The 18,681-nt window shown below is 46.2% G+C and overlaps 1 long non-coding RNA gene across 1 annotated transcript; it reads left to right on the forward strand.

The window, feature by feature from the left end:
• The first annotated feature begins 2,927 nt into the window (after nt 1-2,927).
• LOC128321939 (uncharacterized) lies at nt 2,928-17,795 on the forward strand. The gene is made up of 4 exons (XR_008305431.1): nt 2,928-3,023; nt 7,718-7,936; nt 13,325-13,372; nt 15,858-17,795. It is a non-coding gene; the product is annotated as an uncharacterized LOC128321939 (long non-coding RNA).
• Nucleotides 17,796-18,681: the final 886 nt, after the last annotated feature.

Here is an 18,681-nt window from a genome sequence, read left to right on the forward strand (position 1 = left end):
TGACCAATGACATCCTGCGGGAAGAGCTCATTGAGGAACCCTCCATGCCAGAACCACTTCCAGCACCTCGCATCACCAACAACATCCTGGGGGAAGAGCTCATTGAGGAACCCTCCATGCCAGTACCTCTTCCAGCACCTCGCATCACCAACGACATCCTGGGGGAAGAGCTCACTGGGGAACCCTCCGTGACATAACCCCTTCCAGCACCTCGCATGACCAATGACATCCTGGTGTAATAGCTCATTGAGGAACCCTCCATGCCAGAACCCCTTCCAGCACCTCGCATGACCAATGACATCCTGGGGGAAGCACTCATTGAGGAAGCCTCCATGCCAGAACCCCTTCCAGAACCTCACATGACCAATGACATCCTGGTGGAAGAGCTCATTGAGGAACCCTCCATGCCAGAACCCCTTCCAGCACCTCGCATGACCAATGACATCCTGGGGGAAGCACTCATTGAGGAACCCTCCATGCCAGAACCCCTTCCAGAACCTCACATGACCAATGACATCCTGGTGGAAGAGCTCATTGAGGAACCCTCCATGCCAGAGCCCCTTCCAGCAACTCACATCACCAAGGACATCCTGGGCGAACTGCTCATTACGGAAACCTCGATTCCAGGGCCCCTTCCAACACCTTGCATGACCAATGACCTACTGGGGAAAGTGCTCATTGAGGCTCCCTCAGTGCCACGTCCTTCCATCCTCACAGACACTCCAAAGGAAGCAGCTTCTGTGTCAGAGCCTTTACTAGAGCCTTCCATCCTATATAATAAAAGGCTAAGTGAGTGGCCGTGGCCTTGGAACATTGGGGATCTGCGTCCCTGTCTCTCTGGGCTGTTCTGGGCCTGCGCGAAGCCAACGCCAGTGTCCCAAAGCCACCAAACACTCGACCTCCTGCCATCGCCCGCCCGCCCTCCACCACCGTTCCGGCCCCACCGGCAACCATTTCGCGCCTATCCCCGGTCCTCATCGCTGTCTGCCCGCCCGCCTGCCTCCCATCACTGTCCCGGCCCCACCCGCGGCCATTGCGGGCCAATCCCTGGTCCTCCTTGCACGGAACCCACTGGCGGCCATTTCATCCCAAGCACTGCCGTTGGCCGCCTGCCCTCCCTCCCTCCCAACTGCCGATCCCTCCTTACTCCGGCCATGTCCGTCGGGTTAAAAACTCCTTAATTTCCGAGAGGGAGAGGAGCTCGCAAGTAGAGCTCCTCTCTTTGCAACGGATCTGCCCGTACTGGCGGTTTGGGCGTAAAGGGCGTCCTTTACGCCCAAACCGCCAATACGGGCAGAGTCTTTGCAAAGAGAGGAGCTCTGCTTGCGAGCTCCTCTCTCTCTCAGAAATTAAGGAGTTTTTAACCCGACGGACATGGCCGGGGTAAGGAGGGCTTGGCAGTTGGGAGGGAGGGCAGGCAGCGGTGGCGGCGGCGTGGGCCCATTTTGCCCGGACGAAGTACTCGGAACTTGGGAGGGAGGGTGGGCGGGAGGGCAGCGGAGCCAGCGGCAGAGAAAGAAAGAGAGAGAGAGAGAGAGAGAGGGGAAGGAGTGAGGGAGGGAGGGAGATAGGACAATAGAAAGATAAAAAGAAGGAAAGAAGGAAGGAGAGAAAAGAGAGAGGAGGGAAGGAAAAGGACAATAGAAACAAGGAGGGAGGGAGGGAAAGTAGGAAAGAGAGAAGGAAGGAAGGAAGAAAGGAAGAAGAAAAAAAGGAGAAAAAAATGAGGGAGAAGGACCAAAAAAAAGGGGGGGAGGGAGGGAGGGAGGAGCAGCCAGCCCCAAAGAACAAGCCCATTAAAGAAAGAAAAGAGGAAAAGACCAAGAAAACAGAAAGATGGGAGTTAGAAGAGGTGGAAGGAAGAAAGGAAGAGAGGGAGAGGGGGAAAGAAGAAAGGAAGACAAGGAAACAGAGGAAGAGAGAGAGAAAAGGAAGACAAAGGAAAGACAGGAAAAAAAACAAAAGGAAAGGAGGGCGAACGAGAGAGGAAAGGAATAAAGGGAACAACAACAACAATAACAGGTACTAGCGCCCGTTATTTTAACGGGCTTAAAATTACTAGTTGGTTATAAATATCTTCAGCAAGAAGTAGAACTCCTCAAACGGCTACAGCATGACTATGTCCAGCAGCGTAAGTATTGCGACACCTCAGAAACCTTTTGCAGATACACCCAGCACAAAGATCAGCTGCAGTTTTGATACCCAGCGCAGATGATGGACTAAGCCCTAACACTGCCCTTTTTGCAAGTCACCAGTACTCAGCCTGGTCAGCACATACAACATTTGTTCCTTTTTGCTCTCTTTGTTGCGGAACTGAGGGTTCGCCACATTTCCCAACAGTTCCCTCGTTCTCTCCGGGCCATCAACCTGCAAATTGGACACATGCGGACAAGGCTCATCCGCAGTGAAGTTCGGCTGCAGCGGTGGGAAAGGGAAGGTATGTTCACAGCATGCCCCCTGAAATTGCTGCTGGGCTAAGAACGGCTCCTTTGCTCTGTTTCTTTCATGTTGAAATGCTTGATTTGAGTCTGCATCTAAGGTTTCAGAGGGGAGGCCTGTGAGTGGGTTGTCAGTGCTTGCTGAAGTGTTCCTTCGTTTTCTGTCTTTCAGGTGTCCAAGCTCCAATGCCTGTAATCCAAGCCAGGGGCGTAACTACCATTAGGCAGGGGGAGGCAGTCGTCTCGGGGCCCCACTGCCTTGAGGGGCCCCCCAGAGACACCTCACATGACTCCCCATTGCCCCCTGCCCAGCCCCAAGACCCTTCAGCCACTTGCGCTGTTTGCCCTCTCTCCTGCATGTCGTCCTGGTCGGAAATCAAAGCAGCAGGCAAGCTGCTTTTCTCCCCGCCTCTCAACTGATCGGCGGGTGGGCGGGGCTTCCAGGGAGGCCTCCATGTAGGCCTCAGTAAAGCCTGAATTTGAGTAGGCTGGCAAGCCTCAGGAAGAAGGCTGGCAGTCAGAGTGGCCACTACAGCTCTCTGCAGCAGACCCTCTTCCCAGGCCAGACAGCTCAGCCTTTGCCAGGTAGAATATGAATTCCTTTTTGTGGTTACACTCCCCCCACCCCCTATATAGGGATCTGCTTGCCATAGGGCTTTGATGGGGGGGGGAGACTGAGAAGTCTCTGAATATTTAATTTAAAACTGATTGGAAAATTTGCTGGCTTAAAAAAAAACCTCTAAAAAGTCCTATAAGTGGCTTGTTTCATGGCAGGAAATTACAAAAACTTCTGGAACAAATTTATTTATGTATTAATTAATTAATTAATTAATTCATAAATACACTTATGTTCAAGTTGTTTTGCAACCCAGGTCTGAGTGAGAACTGAGACATGAGTGAGAACTGTGATGCATGTGTTGTGCTTTTATATTTTTTCCCCTTAGGGTAAATCTGGCCAACATGTGAATGCAGCACCTCCGTTCCAGAGGAGATGTGTGTTAAAGGGCTTTAAAAGCCTCTTGTGAAAAACCTCCTGGAATCAAACTTTACTGAATTGGTTCAGAATTCTGAGAAAACAAACACGCTCACCCTGCATGGCTGAAAGTCTCCTTTGCTAATTTGCAGCAAGGGGCCCATTTTAATAATTAGTGTTTCTAGTGTCTTCTCATTTGCTCAGTTTTGTACATCTGTTTTTTGTATGTTTTGGATGAGGACAGAAATGTGAGAATAAAAGTCCCCTGCTAACTGGGCAAAGAGGCACCTTTTTCTCTTTGTAAACCTCCCTGAGCCATTTTTGGAAGGGCGGTATAGAAATCGAATTATTATTATTATTATTATTTTAAAAATGGTGATGCGGAAGAGGAAACTTGATTTAGGGCAGGGCTGCACAACTCCAGCCCTCCAGCTGCGGTTTGGCTACAGTTCCCATCAACCCTGACTATTGGCTACTGCGACTACTGGGGACTATGGGAGCTGTAATCAAAGAACAGCTGGACGGCCCAAGTTCAAGGCCAAATGTTATTCTCCAGCCCTCTTATTTTCCACGAAGAGCCAAAGCAGCAGCTGGAGGCTTAGATCCAGGCGGAGTCAAACTGAGTGACTGATTTGGCCCTGGGGGAACAGCTAGGAGGTAGCACCTCCATTTCCTTTACAGGAAGAAAAGCCGTGGGGGTGGCTCTCTGTAGAGCATGACAGGAAAGAACCAAAAAAGGCAGCCTCCATATCAGGCCACCTCACAGGACCTTCTAGCCTTGCTTGTACTCTGGCAGAAGAACCCAAGGAGACCACCTTTATATCATGAGAGCTCTGTATCAGACCGCCACCCAGGGCAATCCATCCCTGCTGATACTTCAGGGAAAGAGAATGAAGAGGCCCCCTACATAGCAGGCCTCCTCCCAAATGCAGGATCAGCAATGAGATTAGACCTTTAGCCTCTAGGCTGTTTTTCTGCCGGAGAAGAGAGAAGGAAAGCCTGAAAGAGAGCACTTGTCACTGCAGATGTTAGATTTGATATGACAATGAAATAAGACAGCAATGCAGGGACCACTGCATTAGCTACACAACTCAGTGGTCGAATGCCTGTCCTTGACCATCTCTAAGAGCCCTTAAAGATGGTCAAGTGTAAGGACAAGAATACGTTTGCTCTTGAGGCTCATTGTGCATGCACTGAGAAGAATCATTAGAATCAACAGAAGATGCCTTCTTAATGGGATACATTGGGCTGAGTGTTTGCACCTAGAACAACACATCACCATGGGAGTGCTGTGCCCATGAATGTAGTAATGCAAAGAGGTGATGTTTCAGACAAATGGTGCGCCTGATTCAGACAGCTCTAGGCAACAAGCTTGATCCTCTGGCAATGATTCAGGAATATCATCCAATCTTCAAGGTTAGTTTCCTTTTAAAAGTGAAGAGAGAGTTTCTGTAATCCTGACACCATTACTACATTTTATTAACATTATGCTAACTGGATGGTCATACATTGATTTTCTTAAAAGGATTCAATTTCCTGGCCAGAGTGACCAACATTTAGTCTACTAATTGTTTTAACTTAAGAGAAATAAACAGCTCCAGGAGATATGACTGTTTTGGATGCCCCTTAATAAAAATGGAACTACTTTGATAGAATTTCCTTATTTTGCCAAGACCAGATGGCTGAATTTTGAAAGCACATTTAGCAAATAGTTTCTCTCTCTCTCTCTCTTTTCTTCTGATAGAGAATAGTTCATATCTGTATCAATATATGCCAGCCCAGGGCCAACTCCAAAAGTAAATGGGATATTTGGCCCAGGGGTCGGGGAGCCAACAAAACAGCAGCTGAAAGTCCCTTGCTGTTGCCTAGCAACTAATACACATCCCTTTGCCTTGGCTCAGCAAAATTGCCAAATCAGATCTCAACATGGATATCACAAGCCACAGCACACCTAACCATGACAGTGCCTGCAACGAGGCAAGAAAGGATGCATCTTGCCAAGAGAAAGGCACACCACCTGCATTCAAGGGTGGAACTTGGGGGGGGGGGGGGCAGCCAGGGCACGTGCCCTAGGCGCCACTGAGGAGGGGGCGCCACACCAGTTCCTGACACCCCCACCCCACTCCCCACCGGCCCTGCCCCAGGGCCCCTCAGCCACTTGCCATCCTGCTTGCCTTGCCCTCCGGCTCTGGCCTAGGATCCCAGTGGCTTGCAAACTGCAGAGAGCTCTTCTTCTTCTCTCCCCGCCTCTCAGCTGATTGGCAGGTGGGCGGGGCTTCCAGAGAGGCCTCCGTGTTGGCCTCCCTGAAGCCTGAACTTGGCATTCCCCAGCAAGCCAGGAAGGAGGCAGGAGGAGTTCTCTGCAGCAGACTCTCTGCCCAGACCATCCAACACAGCTTTTGCAAGGTAGACTGTGAATTCCTTTGTGTGGTTACCCCACCCCCACCCCAGGTATATAGGGATCTGCTTGCCATAGGGCTTTGATGATGGGGGAGAGAGACTGAGAAGTCTCTGAATATTTAATTTAAAACAGATTGAAAAATTTCTGGCTTTAAATTTCTGGCTTTTTACTATCTAAAAAGGCCTGTTGCTTGTTTCATGACAGAAAATTACAAAAACTTCTGGAACAAACAATATTATATTCATTCATTCATTCATTCATTCATGTATAAATGCACTTATGTTCAAGTTGTTTTGCACCCCAGAAGGTCTGTGAAGCATGTGTTGTGATTGTATTGTATTGTATTGTATTGTATTTTTCTTGTGTGTTAACTGCTCTCCAAAAACTCACAAGACTTCAGGGTACATCTGGCCAACACGTGAATGCAGCACCTCCATTCCAGAGGAGATGTGTGTTAAAGGGCTTTAAAAGCCTCTTGTGAAAAACCTCCTGGAATCAAACTTTACTGAATTTGTTCAAGAATTCTCAGAAAACAAACATAGGCTCACCCTGCATGGTTGAAAGTCTCCTTTGCTAATCTGCAGCGAGGAGGCCATTTTAATAATTAGTGTTTCTAGTGTATTCTAGGCATTAAAAGTAGCACAAATAATATATAGTACTCACTGTATATCACTATATATTGTGAAGTGTCCGTGTGTGTATTCAGTGAAATGTATTTTCAGGCAACATACTTATTTTGAAATATCAGACTTAAATCCTTGGGGGCCTGGGGTGCGTGGAGGCCCTGGACTTTGAGGGGCTGGGGGCCCATTTTAAAATCTCATCTTGGCCCATTCCAACCTTCCTATGCCCCTGGCGGTCACTACACATGGGTTTCTGCACAACACCTGTACAGAAGAAACTTCCATGTAGAAAATGTGTCTCTTGTAAATTGACCCTGAATTTCCCATCCTTGACTGGGATATCTGAGAGAGAGTCAATAATAAAAGAACAGCACACTGCTTGTGACAGGAAGGGGCAAATTACAATGATTTCTTAGTCTGGCAAGGGCTTGTTTTGGCCCTGGCAGAACTTGGCTGTCTGCTCCTGTTGCAAACTCCTCTGTCTAGTGTGGCAAATTAATGTATCCTCCTCCCTCTTGGTGTCAAAGTAAGCACATATACCCCATCATGAGCCAACAGTCATCACAAGACAAAGGCTGGTAGGAATCATTCACTGGTTTATAGACCCCCCGCCACCTTCTTCTTCCCCTATTTTGCTAGTGGCTATTTGGGCAGGTGATCCTCTAGTCTAGGACAAAGTCATGTTTTTTAAAAAGCATGATATGAGTCAGAGAAAATGACACCTGGAATCCTCGCATAACTCCTGACTGGTGTTCTAAGTCTTTTACAGAGATGGCTCATGTTTTCAGGTTTTGATCAACAACCATGCCTAGATGGTACAGTGTTCCTTTTAACAGGGATTTCCAGATATTGTTGACTACAAGTCCCATCATTCCTATTTGGACAAGGGCGCAATTTCAGTGCTTGCTCTAGGCGCTATTTTCCCTAGATACACCTCTGTCTGTAGCTACTCCTGGTCTATGGAATGCACTCCCGGCAGATATCCGCAGTTTAGGCTCGCTGTCGGCCTTTAAGAGAGCCCTAAAAACCTATTTATTTGGCCTGGCCTTCCAAGGCTTGTAAAGTGTTGTTGTTTTTAAATGTATTTTAATTGGTTTTAAATAGTTTTAATCATTTTGAATTGTTTTTATATTGTTTTTAGCATTATTTTAATTGTGGGTTTTATGTTTTTAAAAGTTGTTGTACATCGCCCAGAGCCTCTGGATGGGGCGGTTTATAAATGTAATAAATAAGTAAGTAAGTAAAAAATCCATGGAGCTGAGCCAGCCTGTTTCATCTCTAGTATCCAGGACTCCACATGCACAGACAGCCCCAGAGAGATGGTAAATGGCAATATTAACCATCTGTTCCAGGAAGGAGGGGGAAACCAGGATGTTGGGTGAATTAAAACACTGAATGAGGAGGAAATCTACAATTCCACCAGCAAGATGAGAGGCCAGCATAAGTGTCCATGTGCCATTCAAGCCAACTGTTTTATCCACAATTACATTAAATGACCCAGGTAACAGTTGCAATTTGCCATATACATATACAATATATACATATGTGGGTTGCTCTTCTTTTTTCTTCCCTAAAAGCTGGTTGTGTTCTGCTGCTTGACAAATGTAGATCCTGCTTGTTTTAAAATTTTCTGCAAGGTTAAGTTTCTTTGCCAGAAAATGAATTGTGTGTGTCTTGCATATCCAGACCTAAGCCACAGAGCCCATAGATGTGCACTAGTACTTCCACAGGTGTACTGCGGCTTCCTCCTTTCCTTCTCCAACTACAGGTGGACCTTGCTATATGCGGATCCACCACCCATGGTTTTGCATATCCGCAGTCAGGTGATTGACACTTAACCTTGGCATACGTGGACTGACTTGCCTGTGTGGCGCAGCGGGTAAAGGTGCAGGTGTGAGGTACCAAGGTCCCGGGTGCGCTTGGTCTTGGTGGGGGGGGAGTGTATCTTATATTTAGGAGAGGAGAGCTGCTTTTGTGGTAGCAAGTATGACTTGTCCCCTTAGCTAAGCAGGGTCTGCCCTGGTTGCATATGAATGGGAGACTTGATGTGTGAGCACTGTAAGAGATTCCCCTCAGGGGATGGAGACTCTCTGGGAAGAGCAGAAGGTTTCAAGTTCCCTCCCTGGCTTCTCCAAGATAGGGCTGAGAGAGATTCCTGCCTGAAACCTTGGAGAAGCCACTGCCAGTCTGTGAAGGCAATACTGAGCTAGATAGACCAATGGTCTGACTCAGTATATGGCAGCTTCCTATGTTCCTATGTACGTGGGCGGGGGGGAGAATTGGGTTAATTCCAAATATCCACGGTCAGAGGCAACCAGAAATGACTGTGGAGGTTATTTCTGGCTGCCATTTTGTGAAACAGAGCCATTTTGTTGCTCATTTACTTGAAACCCCCCATGAAACATTGTGGGGAAATACCCCCCCAGAACTATTTTCAACTTCTGGTTTGCTGGAGGCCCACAGAGCATGGTAGGACACTTTATTTTGCCCTTTAAATCCCTTTTCCCCCATTTGGGGGCAATTTCTGGGCCTCCTGGAACCTAATTCGCCCAGTAGGGTGATGGGTAGGACTTCAGAGTTCTGACCTGCTTCTATTGGCCCGCACTATTCTCTAAGGGTGATTAATCACCTGGTGTTCCAGTCTGCCATGCCTGTGTAATAGTTAATAAAGTTGTGGCCCTTTTCATCCATATTAAGTCTGCGTGTCTTCCTGAGCTGGGGTCTGGGGACAATGTTTAATTCTTGTTTTAAAATGTTTTTAAATTGTTAATTGTTGTGTTATTGTTTTTAATTTTTTTTAGCTTTTCATTGTTTTATAACTTTGTTTTAATTGTAAACCGCCCTAAGCCATTTTTGGAAGGGCGGTATATAAATCAAATAAATAAATAAATAAATAAATAATAAATAATTCCCACGATCCCACTGCCCCAATGATTCAGTATTCACAGTTTCCATATCTGTGGTAATTGCAGAAAACGGAACCCCCGCAAATACTGAGGTTCTCCTGTATATGTTGCATTGGAAGGCAACAAAGGGGCCCTCTGTGCTCAGTTTCACAAGCAACATGTTGGGCAATGTTTTTGGAAGGGAGAGCAGCCTCAGAAAGTCCACTACATGCACTTGAAGATCTATGCTCAGGCAATATAGTATATGTGACAAAGAAGCAATTATTTTCTGCCCATATTGAATCTGCAAGCTCATGTCCAGCAGAGTTTTTCAGGGTTGTGAGAGGGCTAGTACATGCCCCTCCTCTCGTGAATCAGATTTTGGAACCAACAATTACCTGCTGTGACATTTTTAATGAGTCCTTTGTGGATAAAATCACTCGTATTCAGGCCTACTTAGACTCAGATCCCACAATTACTGCAGTGTCTGATGTGAAGGTGTTCAGCAACTCCTCTTATGTAGTTAGGCTGGATCAGTTTCAGTTTGTGACTCCTGAGGATGTAGACAAACTGCTTGGAATGGTGCTGCCTACCACCTGTTCTCTTGACCCTTGTCCGACATGGCTTATACTATCTAGCAGCGGGGGTGGTGGTGGTGGTGTTATTCTATAAGGCCTGGTAGATATTATAAATGCTTCTCTGCAGGAGAGCAGGATGCTTCCCTGCCTTAAGGAGGCAATCATTAGACCTCTTCCGAAGAAGCCTGCATTGAATCTTTCAGAGTTGAGCAACTATAGGGCTGTCTCCAACCTTCTGTGGCTGGGCATGGTAATTGCTGAACTCCAGGCAGTCTTGGAGGAAACCGATTATCTAGACCCATTTCAAATTGGCTTTCATGTGGGCTATGGGGTGCAGACTGCCTTGTTTGGCCTGATGGACGATCTCCATTAGGAACTGACAGGGAGTGTAACTCTGTTGGTCCTTTTGGATTTCTCGGCAGCTTTCAATACAACTGACCACAGTCTGGAGTGTCTGCGGGGGTTGGGGGTGGGAGGCACTGCTCTGCAGTGGTTCCTCTCCTACCTCTTGGGCAGATTCCAAATACCGTCCCTTGGAGACTGTTCTTCAAAATGTGGACTTTTATATGGCATCTTTCAGGGCTCCATACTGTCTCCAGTGCTTTTTATGAAACCACTGGGAGCGATCATCAGGGAATTTGGTGCAGGGTGTTATCAATATGCTGATGACACCCAAATCTATTTCTCCATATCAACATCATCAGCTGAAGGCATAATCTCCCTAAATGCCTGCCTAGGGAAAGTGATGGGCTGGATGAGGAATAACAAACAGAGACTGAATCCAAATAAGACAGGGGTACTTATTGTGCAGGGTTGGAACTCAGGGGAGAGTTTTGAACTTCTGGTTCTGCATGGAGTCACACTTCCCCAGAAGGAGCAGGTATGCAATCTGGGAGTGCTTCTGGATCCAAACCTCTCCCTGCTGTTCCAGGTTGAGATGGAGGTCAAAGGTGCTTTCTATCAGCTTCAGCTGATATGCCAGCTGTGTCTGTCTACAAATTTGATGATAGATAGATAGATAGATAGAGCACCATAGTTCCCTGAAAGGCCCTTTAGATCCCAGACTTAGCTGCTTGTTGTCTCTAGTTGTTCTAATTACACTGGTTTTTGCTGTGCTCTGTGAGGAGCTCTGTTACAAAAAATATGCAACTCAAAAGTAAGAACGTTTTCTTTGAATCATTTTTTTTTAAAAGTGCTGCCTTATCCTGGGTCCATTTCGCCCCCAGGATTGTGTCTACTATAACTGGCAGTTCTTCAGGATCTCAGGTAGAAGTCTTTTCCAGCACTTCTAACTGAGATCCTTTTACCTGGAAAGCTGGACTAGAACCTTCTCCTCTCCATACAAAGCAACATCACTTAGCTATCACTCTGCCCCTTTACTTACACTCATCCAGACTTAAAACAAGAACCACCCCTTCCTTGGGCAGACTAAAGTGAACTTTCATCCAATTCATTGAGAGTCCAATTATACACTTCTTGGGTTCATGGTGATTTGTAGGGGAATCACATAGGAACATAGGAAACTGCCATATACTGAGTCAGACCACTGGTCTATCTAGCTCAGTATTGTCTTCACAGACTGGCAGCGGCTTCTCCAAGGTTGCAGGCAGGAATCTCTCTCAGCTCCATCTTGGAGAAGCCAGGGAGGGAACTTGAAACCTTCTGCTCCTCCCAGAGCGGCTTCATCCCCTGAGGGGAATATCTTGCAGTGCTCACACATCAAGTCTCCCATTCATATGCAACCAGGGCAGACCCTGCTTAGCTAAGGGGACAAGTCATGCTTGCTACCACAAGACCAGCTCTCGTCCAAGGTGAAGCCAATCACTGTGGGTCAACGCAGCAAGCTTCATGTTGGGGCTTCCCATGCCCAGGTTTTGAAGGGAAGATCTATGGGGGAAGAAGTAGACATCAATACGCCCACCTGAAAATGGTTGTGCTAATGTTTATGATGGTGAGGGAGATGTTGCCTCACCATCAACAGACAGTGTAGCTTCACAGGATTGGGAGCAGCTCTCACAAGATCTCAAGGCGAGATCTCACAAGAGTTTCCCAGCTGTCAGGAGCTATATAAGGGAGGCCTGGCTAGTGATGAGGGGCCCGTCCAGGAGAAGATCTTGGCATGGAAGGAGACTCTGAGCCTTGTGGGTAGCAACACAAGGGTAGAACTGGTGAATGGGACAAGTCGTGCCTGTGAGTCTTAAAGCTCCCCCTGCTAAAAACTCTGAGGTCACCTCAACCTCCTTTGGCAGCGGAAGGCGGATGGCTATATTGAGAGCCTGACACAGTTCAAACCCACTTTTTCTCAGTCCAACTCATGTTTTTTAAGTATTTTAATTGTTTTAAAATGGTTTTTATATTGTTTTAAGCAATATGTTTTAAATGGTGTTTGTTTGGTCTTTAAACTTGTCATGCACCACCAGAGCCTTTGGATGGGGCGATCTAGAATGTAATAAATACATATATAAATGACATGCTTGTTTGTGGTGAATTGGCCATGCAAACAATCTATTATGTGCACAGACCTTGAGGTTATGAACTGGACCAGATCCTATTTAAACAGGGAGTTATAAATTGCAGCAACACCACTAACACCAGTCATGTAGCTCTCAGCCTAACCTACCTCACAGGGTTGTTGTGAGGATAAAAATAACCACTCTGAACTCCTCAGAAGAAGAGCGGATATAAGTGTTAAAAAATTATACAAGGTTGCAATATTCAGCTTTTCTTGTCACAGAATTTGAGTTCTCTTGATGCACAATTTCATTTCATTTCCCCCCGCCCTCCAGAGTGGACATAGCCCTGGGTATAACGTGCTGGTACACTTTCATACTGAATATTCTTATGCCTCAGCTGTAGCATAGTCCCTCCCTCTGTCTCTCCTTGGATATTTGCTTTCTGAGTGTCAATTGCTTAACAGCTGCCTGTTCTCTCTCTCTTCAGAGATTAGTTTGTTTTCTTAACACAATTATTGCCACGTGGCTTGCCTTTCTGCATGGATCAAATCTGGAGAGAGAGAGAAAAGGCTGATAAGATCTTGCTGTGCTATGAAATACAGAGCAGCCTGTCTTGGCTGCAGTGCGATCCCATCTGGGCTGCTAAGAGAAAGAAAGTTGTACAAAATAATTCATACAATAATTCATACTTTGAGCAAGCCCATTCATTGCTGGGATCTGTCTCCAAATAAATGTGCAGTAATCAATTGGAATATATATTCTCACTCAGAAGGCAGAAGGGCTGCCAATCACAAAGCAGGGTCTGTCATTCCAGGCTCCAACACACAAAATACTGAGAAAAAGAAATCCACTTTCCTCCCTGCCCCCGCCCCCCCGCCACCTAGCCAAAATAGATTCTGCAAAGAAGACAAAATGTACTCCTTTGGCATTGTAACATTTGCTTTAGATGTTCTTGTTCCAATTTTTCTTCTAGGGACTGGAAAAGGAGGAATGGAACATAAGGCACTGGATGGATGGTGGAGTAAGTGTGCAGATGCAGAAAAACAAGGGCTTGTGGCCACAGAGGGAGCTGTTCTGAGTGCAAAGGTTCTGTTCTTGCTCTGTGACCTGAGAAACAGAGCTTAGACCCATTTCAGTTTTTAAGCCTATCGTAGCAACAGCTCATTGGGGTACCTCTGCAAACTTATGAATAAAACTTCTCCATTCTAGGACCAATGGATTCCCTTTTGTGATCCAATCGATGAATAATAGCCTATCCATGAGCTGGGGCAGTTGCTAAGTGATAACTCTGTGAGGTGGATCTTACAATCTGTGAGACCCGCTTTTGTAAGAACTGCGGGGAGAGCGGGCTAAGCCTGCTCTCCCTGCAGACGAGCGGGCAGGGAGCCCTGGACGGCCGGATCGGCCACCCACATGATGGCTGGCTCCGAGACAGAGCCAGCGGGGGGAGCGGGGGCCATGCAGCCCCCGCAAGCCCCAGTATGCCCTGCGCAAGCATGCAGGGCATACCGGGGAGACCCCCGAGCCGGGAGGCTGCTTTTAAGCCTCCCAGCCGGGGGGCTACTCACAATCGCAAAAAGCAGGTTTGCAGGAGCGCTAGCTCTGCAAACCTGCTTTTTACAAAGGGTTCTCAAGCGGGTTTGCCACTCCAGAACCACCAGGCTTGGCTGCGAGCCCGGTGGTTCTGACAGTCAACAAAAATCGGGCTAGCCTTTGCTAGCCCGATTTTTGTTGATCGTGAGAAGCACTTCTGTATCTGGCATACTTCACAAGAACTTACAAGGATAGCAGAAAACCACAAAGGCTGCATTCTCACAATCATAAGGATCCTGGTTAAAAACTTTATTGGGATAAGCAAGCCCCACGGAGTGATTGTGAGAACATGGAAGTCCAGGGTTATCGTGGTCAGACCATTCAGGGTAACCAAATTTAACCCAGACAGATATCTAGGTGGGCTCACTAATCCTCTTTAATCAGGATTGCTGTGATGGTGCAAATGCAGTACTGCCAGAAAAGTAAGGAGCTTAAATAAAGGAAACTAAATAAGCAAAAGGACACCAATCAGCCCCTACAGTTTTTCAAAATTGACGAGGCCTTTACTGGAGATGAGGGAGAAGCAGAGCTGTGTTACAAGTTTGTACCAGGCCTAGATAAATGGTGCTTGGGCCCTAGATCCTGGGACCAAAACAAATTCAGTTCCCAAGCCAAATTTATCTAAAAAAATACCATTGTCATTGTATGCGCTACTGCAAACTTGATTAAATGATGCCATAGGAAACTGAAGTGTGAAACCAACTTAACACTATGCAACACCTACCACAATTGAACTCAGGATAAAAATATGCATAACAGTGAGCAAGTATCTGGCACTGACATACTTGTTTTTTACTTTCTAATTTGCTTCTGTGGTGGGAGGAAGTAATCTGGATTGGACCACAGCATGTAAGCTGGATGGAGTTATACTGCCACAGAAGGGAGTGCTCTTAACAGCTGTGCTGTTTTACACAGCTTGGGAGTGCTCTTGGATCCAGGCCTCACCCTGGTATCTCAGGTGGAGGCTATGGCCAGGAGTGCCTCCCATCAGCTTCGGCTGATTCAACAGCTGCATCCATTCCTTGAAGAGAATGATCTCAAAACAGTGGTGCATCAGAAGGTAACCTCCAGGCTACCAATGTGTTCTACGTGGGGCTGCCTTTGTACGGACTTCAGAAACTTAGTTCAAAATGCAGCAGCCAGATTGGTCTCTGGGGTAATCCAGAGAGACCATATTATGCCTGTACTTAAACTGTTGCACTGGCTGCCGATATGTTTCCAGGCAAAATACAAAGTGCTTGTCATTACCTTTAAAGCCCTGAATGGCTTAGGTGCAGGTTATCTTAGAGAGCACCTTCTTCTGTATGATCCCCACCTTATGTTAAGGTCATTTGGGAGTTATTCACACATGGCTTCATGCTATGGAGTATCTGATGTTTAATTCGGGGGATTAAACAGATAGTTCACATAGAGTCGGCTCCTCTCTGCAATCCCTAGCTTTTTCCTTCTCACAGCTTGCTCCAGGTTTTTCCTCTAACCAATCAGATCTCAGAGGAGGTGGCAAGAGAAGTTTTTGTTATTGTTGTTGTTCATTTGACAGCTGGTTATGAAAGAACGGCATGACAAGCTGCCAAGCAGGTGGATCAAACGGTAGAAGGCTTAACCCGAACCTGCCGAATCTGACCCAAATCTTTGCTGATTTTTATAATGAACTTGCCTTTGTGAGTGAATGCCCTCATCACCTCACCCCCCCCCCCCACATACACACACACCCCAGACCATCTAAGAGGCAGGGAAGTTTAAAGTAGAAATCATTGATTTCTCTCTGTCATGAAGAAAAATACAGGTGAATCAGCTCAGACAAAAAGGGCTCAGGTTACATCAGAACCTGTAGTCTCCATTCTCTCTGAGCCTCTGGGTCTCTTGCCTCTTTTCCTATTCTGCACCTCTTTTTCATGTTCCTTCTATGAAAGGCCAAGAGAAGCCAGGGATCAAGAATGTTCTCCTCAGGTTCCCAGCTGTTGTGCTTGGATGACCAGCCTCCCCACTTCACCAGATACTCCAGCTTGCCCTTACAGAGCCGCTTGCTGAGGATGCACTCAGCGATGAAAACCTGCTCTCCCATGCTACTCAGCTCCTCCACGTGTTGCCTGGTTCAGTTCCCTCCTGCTCTGACTTGGTTGTGGTGGAGACAGCATTGTGACTGCACAAGGCGAGAGACCCCGAGAGAGAGAGAACGCTCTCCTCCTCACCCACTGCCGTCCTCCCTTCGCCAGGCACAAGCATGAGCATGCCCATTCCCCGCAATAATTCAAGCACTGGAGATGCTGAGCACAGTGATCTATCTCCAGAGATGGAAAACCATGATTGTAAATAACTTTACATCTTGCAAAAGTACTATGTGGTTAATAACATAAAACATTTAGGGAATGTTCTGCATTTGCAGTTGTCACCCAAACAAGTTTATGTACCTTTTGCCATGCTAAAGGCAACCCTTTTCGCACAATCAGGAAAATGCCAGCCTTGCCATTCTCTTGAAAAGTATTGGAAAACGCTGAATTACAGGCAATAGCCCCTACACACATAAAGGGAGAAGCCTTGGTTTGTTTGTTTTAAAACGTAATGGAAAATAAAGAATTTTTTTAAGTCGGACATACTTCGGGCTAAGCCAGAATGTGCAGCCATGATTCAGGGAAAAACAGAGTCATGTCTGTACTGGTCCCTAATCGCCCGCAGGGACGTCAGGGTAAATGCAGCTAATATGTGGACTGGCACACTCCATTCCAGAGTAGATTCAAACCAAAAGCCATGTGTGTAAAGCCTCATGTCCAAGGCTCTAATTGACACAACAGGAAAACATGTTTAATGAGCCCCTGGTGGCGCAGTGGTAAAACTGCCGCCCTGTAACCAGAAGGTTACAAGTTCGATCCTGACCAGGGGCTCAAGGTTGACTCAGCCTTCCATCCTTCTGAGGTTGGTAAAATGAGTACCCAGAATGTTGGGGGACAATAAAATCATTGTAAACCGCTTAGAGAGCTTCCAACTATAGAGCGGTATATAAATATAAGTGCTATTGCTATTGCTAACCACAAATGATGTATGTCGATGGATGTACTGACTTGCTTTTAACCTATATAAACTGGCAACTGCGTACCCTGAGTGTGCAAGCGCTTGTCAGACATCTGACTTGTACTCTGCCTTCATGATCATGAAAAAAAGCTAATTTGAGCACACATTCTCATTGTGTTGACTTGTAAAAAGGGAATTTCTCTGTCAGGCAACAGGTTCTATTGCGGGAACCTTGTCTAATCCTCTTTAGTTCGGTTAGACGCCCCATTCTCTGACAATTTGATGGAAGGATGATTGCAAGGGGCTGAATTAAGAGGCCAAGGTTCCAGAGGATTTTCCCGCAACATCACTGCCCTGAGCCATTTTGGAAGGGTGGTATATAAATCTAAATCCAATAAATAAATAAATAATATCAGCATAAAACAAAATCAAAGCAGTAAAACTAGATAACAAAACATCAGGTTACCGTCTCCAGTTACCACCAGTACATCTCGTGGCGGCTTGGAACCAGGCCTTCTCTGTAGCTGCTCTTGGGCTATGGAATGCACTCCTGACAGCAATTTGTGGTTTGGGTTCATCATTGTTGGCCTTCAAGAGAACCCTTAAAACTTTTTATTTGGTCTAGCCTTCCAAAGTTTTTAAATTGTTCTTAAATATTTTTAACTGTTTTTAAATGGTTTTAAACTGTATTTAAATATGTTTAATATTGTTTTAAGCTGATTGTTTAAATGCTTGTTTTTTGTTTTGTTGTTGTGTACTGCCCAGAGCCTTTGGATAGGGCAGTGTTAAAATGTAAGAAACAAGCAAATAAATGTAGAGGGAGGTTTGACCCGTTGACTCCACCACAATCCAGATCTGTATCCCACCACCCCACCACTCCCAGGGCTGCAATGTATCGAGAAAACAAGCATGTCAGCTCCAAGAATGTGCTTGACACAGCTTGGCCTTCAGAATAGCTGCTGTCTTAGGTTTCAGTTCTCTTTCCACATTCCCCAGAACTGTTTTCTTGAATTCACCCTTCGTTCCTAAAGTAAGGTTTGCAAAAGTTCTCATTTTTCCAGAAAGAGACAGTTCCCAAAAACCAGTCCAGAAGTTTGGGGAAAGCAGAAATAAGCAATTGTGAGAACCTAGCTAGCTACAGACAGACAACAGCCTTTGCCAGATGTATCCTATAAAGCTGCTAGTGCTTTGTTCTAACGGTAAGTCCCAGTGTATTAATAATTAAATGTATCCCCACCACCACCACCAATAACCTGGGTTGTATTTCCTCTCTAATGGACGGGGCTGTGGGAATTTGGAAATGGCTGCATTGCAGCTATTTAGCTTTAATTTTACAAGAATCAAAAATAGACAACTGAAAAAATACACAAACTTGCTGTTTCCAATTAAGAAGGGATTTCTGTGAATTCCCTTGCCACTGGCATTCTTGCTTAGATAAATAACAAATGGTGAGACAGACAAGAATCAGCTAGGAAAATGGGCAGCAGGCAACTCCCAGGGATGTCTTAGGGCCAAAAGAGGTTTGGCAGCCACAGATTTTATTTCCAGATCTACCTGTTCTCATTGAAAGCATGAGATGAAAGGGGGCTCTACTTTTCACATCAAAGTGTGCATGGGTGAGAGGAGCTGGAACCTTCCCCCCTGCGCCTTACTTTCTTGGGCTTCCTTTTCTCCAGTGCAACCCCAATACTGTGAGTGAGCAGCACGGGAGAGCAAAGTTCTTGAACC

The sequence above is a fragment of the Hemicordylus capensis genome, chromosome 4, assembly GCF_027244095.1.
Source record: "Hemicordylus capensis ecotype Gifberg chromosome 4, rHemCap1.1.pri, whole genome shotgun sequence".
NCBI lineage: Eukaryota > Metazoa > Chordata > Lepidosauria > Squamata > Cordylidae > Hemicordylus > Hemicordylus capensis.